Consider the following 6,048-nt stretch of genomic DNA (forward strand, 5'->3'; position numbering starts at 1 on the left):
TTCCACTGAGTTGCTGACCAACCAGATTTTGGCTGTGTTTTGGTTATCCCTTAGTGTCAAATTGAGCCTGGTTTTTTGTTCTAGCCTGACATGATGGAAACAGGATGGTTGCAAATAGCATGGGCAAGGCCACGTTTGAGCAATAAAGAGGCAGGAAGAAATGCTTTGTCTGAGCAGGTCTGTGGTATAAATATTTTACTGTTTTCACAGGCAGTATCCACTTCACAGCACTGAACTAACATTCTTTAAAAAGGGTCAGTTGGCTTTATAAAGATTAGATAGACAACAGGAAACACTTTGAAGATCATGGTATAAAATATAATCTGCAACAGTACCAAAAATGCAGACTGGTGATCACTAGGCTACAAACCTAACCTTGAAAGCACTTGGCTTTATGCGGCATAAATTCCAGATACACATTGTGAGGCCTCTTGGTGCTGTGGGGTTTTGTTTCTATTTTCCATTAATTTTGGTTTTTTGTTTCAGGAGCAGCTAACAGTTACCCAAATGTTGCTTTGATTGCTGATTAGCACTCTAGAGCTCTTGGGCAACCTGGATCTAATTGTACAATCTAGGGAAGCTTGTTGGGCTATGGTGGGTTAGCTATGGAGTCATTTATATATCAAATGACTAGGGATACACTTCTGACGATTATGTGAAGTTGATAATCATTATGAAAGAGTGAAAAACTTAATGACTGGGCCTATTCTGTGCAATTTACTGCTCTGACTCCAATTTCTTTGATTGTGATTATCCAGTGTAAGAGGAGCCAACAAATGTTTAGACTGGATCCAGAAATATAACAAGCTGCCCCAACCCTAGATGAGGATCTACAGGTAAGTGGCTACAAGAGAGGAGGGAAGGATGCTCTTGTCCAGGGACAAGCTTACTGATAGACTATCCAACGCCCAGAGTCCTAACTGACCATGTGACATATGCATATGAGAAACACTAGTGAACCCAGCAGGATGTACTTCAAACAGGGAAAAGATGAAGTCGGAATTTGTAAAATGGCCTTCATGCAGTCACGGGCAAATGTGAATTTCACTTACTTAGCAAACACTCAAACATTATGAAGCTCATTTACTTTTTATGGATTTAAAACTTTAACTTACATGAAAAGCTTATTTAGAAACGCTTATTCCATACATTTACCTAATTTCTTTATTTTCACAACTATTCCAAGATTGTCATTTCTAATTTTTTTTGTCAGATAAAGATGTCCTTCATGTTCTTTGTTTTAAAAAAAAACTTAAAAGACAAATAGATGTGTCTGGAATAAAGAAACCTGCAGACAGTGTTGTGCTCTCTCACCTCAAGGAAACTTGCAATCTTATGATCTTCAGGATCCAACAGATATAACTAAAAGTACTCGAGTTCTTCTTAATGCTAGCAATATCAATTATATGTTTGCTTTAATTGGATTAAAAGTATCTTAACAATTCTTAAACCCCAAATCCCATGAATTAAAAAAGTAATTTGGATAAATTATTATACTCTGTGATCAGATACTTGATTTCAGTGACTAATCTTTTATTTTCTTTAGGTTCTTAGAATTCATTCACGTCTTTCGGTAAATATATATATATACATATATACACACACACACACACACACACACACAAATGAATAGCAAAACCCAGTTTTCACTTAAAAATGCAGTCTTGATTAAAATGTCACAGTTAAAAACTTATGAAGACATAAAACAAGTCACTGCCATATAAGAACTTCTATAAGAGCCTGGCCCACAACTTCGGCAGCACAGCCAGACCATGGTTTAGGGGTGTGTGTGTGTGTGTGTGTGTGTGTGTGTGTGTGTGTGCATACACATAAACTCAAGAGAGGCAGCCCAACAAAAGGTGTGCTGGCATCTCCCAACTTCCCGATAGGCCTCATTTCTGAAAAGTTTGACCACCTCTTAACACTGTCACATTGGAGGACAGTCTTCCATCACAGAAACCCTTGGAAGACTAACCACATCCAAACCACAGCAGGAGGCAAAATCCATGAGGAGGCAAAAACCCCAAATCCCAGTGCTCCATGCATGTTATGACTCAAGGTAATGTATTAATATTTAATGATAATGTGTACAACTTACACTGCCCCTTCCAAGTCAACTAGGAAGGTTTCAGTGAACAATTTGTGTGTTATTAAAAGTGGCTATGGGGGTGGTGAAGTCACAAGATATTTTCTAGATGACGTTCACTGTTAAGTCATTGTCACAAAATAAAAGTTACCAAATGTAACAAGTATGACACTAATAAAGATATTTTACAAGATAGTTTTTGCCTCCCCCATTTGGATATCAGATTCTTAATACAAAGGGCCCCGTGAAACTGAAATTACTCCCCTCACCCAAAATATCTCTCATACTTGGGGAGAGAAAAGGTTGAAGTTTGTTGCCACCTTGCAGGAGTGGCTCCAGAGCTGACATGACAGATGATGGGCTGGAACACATCTCGACTTTGACAGGGATTATTTAGCTATGCATACTCCTTGCCCTGTACATAAACCAGACCATCTTGTCAGTATCAGGAAGATAGGCTGGGGAGAAGGATTATAGGAAATCAGTTTTTATCCCTTTTCCTAATATACTCACACAGAATAAATTTTTCTCTGCTTTTCAATTGCTCTCTAGTAAAAGTGGCTTCCTGACTGAGGTTTGGCAAGCCTACCTAAAACTTTCTTATCCCCAATGCTGACGCTGTAGTGGGTAGAGCAAAGTCCCTTTTTGAGGGACTTCACTAAATTCTTCACTCACTTCATCACAAGAATCCAGGACCTTTCCAGAAACTCTTGTTCTTTAACCACTAAAGCCATGTGAAGGTCTGGGGTTGGGTTTTTGTACTTGCATCCTTTGTACCCTGTATGCCCAGTGTCACCCCCTCCCACCGGCCAGTTCAGGTTTGCAGATGTGCAGTTACCACTGGAGTGGGGTGTGGACAGCATAAGGCGCTCTATCCCTTCTCTCATCTCGATGAAGGAGGAGGCAGAGGGCGACCAATCCAGGTTGAGACCTCTGAGGTCTGCACTCCGGGCAAAAACTACCATCTGAGGCTGGCAGAGAGCAGCCCACGACCCTCAACTGTGAGATCAGAGCCACTCACCGCTGCATAGAGAACTTAATAGCAGTGCGGTCACCAAGGTCCACATCCCGGCCTGCCATATGGAGGTGGTTACTAGCAGAACCGGGAAGACAAAGACAGAGCATGCGCACTCTGTGGGCCTCAACTGTAAGCAGCTCGCGGACTCCTCTCCCGCAATCTAAAGACCTCCAGTCCATTCTCTTTCTTCAGTCTTAATGAGTTGATTAATGATTTCATTCTCTGCTCCGGGAAAAGCAAGCAAATAGTCAACGCGTGGGGAATGGTTTAGAACGGGATGCAGAGAGGAACAGGTTCTGTGGCCGACAGCCCTTAACAGTGAGTTAAAGATCCAGGAGCCTCTAACAACAGTGTTTCAGGAGCCTGGTGCAGACCTCCATGCTGTGTTCGAGTGCAGGTGTTTGGAAAGTGGGCTGTAAAATGTGGCTCCAAGCCAGAGTGTGGCTGTGTCACCAAAGCCAGTTCCTTCATCTTGAAGCAAAGGTCTTACTACAGCCACTTTTAACTTTCCTAATGAGCAATGAACTGGCCAAAAACCCAGTCCCCAATAGTTCCTCTGAGGAGTGCACATCCTCTGGACTAGTTCCCCTCCTCCACTCCCCAATGTTGGTTTTCTCACAACTGCTTCAGAAGTTTCATTTTCACAGTACCATGCCATACTAGTGACATTGGATATGTCTTCACAAACACCCATTGTAATAATACCATCCAGAAACAAAATCACCATTTTCTGTTGATCTCTGTCTCAGTGTATTGTGTCCTGCATTTGGTTTTAAAACATAAGAATTTCTCCTCTACGGGATTATCATTGTGGAAAACAAGAAGGGGCACAATATCATTTCTTGAAGATCTTTCACAGAAGTGGGCATAGAGAAGGTGAGGTAGATAATTCCTTTTCTGTTGTGCTGAGAAAATAGCCTGACAAAGGCCCCTTAAAGAAGGATTTACTTGCTGAGAACGGGGGCTCAGGTATTTAATCCCAACACTCGGAAGACAGAATGCAGGCAGGCAGATCTCTGTGAGATCCAGGCCAGCCTGGTCTGCAGAATGAGTTCCAGGACAGAGAAACCCTGTCTCAACAAATGAAAAATAAAATAAAATAAAATAAAATATGGGGGGGGGTTTATCTTAGTGCAAGGGACAGTCATAATGGCAAGGGGGCCATAGCAGCAGGAGCTGTTCCAGAGTTTAGAAGTAGAATGAAAAATGTCAACTCACTTTCTTTTTCTACAGTCCAGGATCTTACTTCATGAAACTGTTACCCACAGTGGGTGGGTTTCCCCACCTTAACCAGCCTAACCAAGACAACCACCCCCACCACACAGGCATACACCGAAGTCTATCTCTCAGGTGACCCCAGACCTCATCAAGGTGACTATTGAGATTAACCATCATAGAAGGGATTTTAATAAGTCTGGATGTGATCAGAGAATAGTATTGCTTTCTAAGATTTGATTGTGTCTAGCAGCCATCTCACGAAGGAAGCAGGTAATTGTCATGGTGGTAATGTGCCATGGGCCAAGCCAGAGGAGCAACGAGTTGCAATTGAAGCTTCAGGTGTCAGCCCAGCATAAGGGCATCCTCTGATGGGTCCATCTCGTTTAGGGAAGGCCACGGGACTGGAGACCCTGGGATGTCTTTTGCTTCTGCTGTGCCTTTATATGTTTGCTGCGACTCCCTTTCTCTGTTGTCTAGCATGGTGTGAGTGGATGTGGGGAGATGTCCACTACCTTTAAGACAGTGTGTTTTTCTCTTGGAAACATTCCTTTATACTGGGCATTTTTACCTGTGGATGATCTTCCCCACGTTGTTTTGTCTAATTTGATAATAATGATAGCCTATACAGAGTTTTGATGAGTGAAAATAAATACAAAATATGTTTCACAGCCAGGATCTGTGAGTCTCATCTAAGGAGTTCATGAATTGTAGCTCAAGTTAATGACTAACAACTGAGTTCCAATAGCCCATCTAGTGTAAATTCTTTTAACCTTAATGTTGGGAGATGTGTTCACAGGTCTTGAAAAATATCACAGCTGAAACAAAGTTTTGAAAATAACAAAGTTAGACTAAGATGTTTTTGTTAAATAAATTTGAGGTGAAAAACCCAAGAAGACAAGCTAAAGTTTTAGGAAGGCACATAGTTGAATGCAGAGCTCTTTAAGGTCAAGGAACAAGAACAAAGTCCCCCCCCCCCAATTGTTACTGGCTGATGTGCTCTTCTAGCTAGGTTGGCTTGATGATTAATTCCTTATACTCGTTTATATTCTCAGTCTTCTGATATAAATTTTTTTAATGAATGGATAGGTACCCTAAAGATTTAAAGTAGAGCTGAGTGATTATTTTTCATATGTAAAAGTTTAGGTTTGTGATCTCTTTAAGATTCTTTATGAGATTACCTTTCAAGATAAGTGATAAAGTAATTGACCCTTTCTTTGTAACTGCAAAATTCAGCCTGTCAGTAAAAAACCTGACAAAAAGACCTCACTTGCCACATCTATAACAAATTGCGTGGATGTATGTGGATTCTTGAGACAATGTGTTTTATATCTGTAATACTTAAAATGTTTAATCATATGAGGGAGATGAAAAACATGTTTTTACTTGTAATTATTCACTTGAGACATGGAATGCAACTGTTTTGACTCTTGTACTGCCTAGAAGATTCTGTTGGAGTATAAAAGCTGTAAAACAATATGAGAAGAATGAGAGAATAAGGAGAATGAAGAAGACTTAGAATAAAGAATGAAAATGTCAGGAGAGTTTGTGAGTGATTTTTTTTTCTAGCCCCTCTTAAATAGAAAGGTTTAGCCTCGCCGACACCGTGGATTCCCGCCAAAGCCCTATGTGAATGGAGGCTGGTCTGCCAGACAACAGTTGTAATGACTGGGATGGCAGGCTTGACAAGGCTATCAAAGAACTGATGGAGTCTCCCCAACCTGCTGCC

Source organism: Alexandromys fortis, unplaced genomic scaffold, assembly GCF_014885135.2.
Source record: "Alexandromys fortis isolate MF-2015 unplaced genomic scaffold, M_Fortis_MF-2015_v1.1 scaffold_131, whole genome shotgun sequence".
NCBI lineage: Eukaryota > Metazoa > Chordata > Mammalia > Rodentia > Cricetidae > Alexandromys > Alexandromys fortis.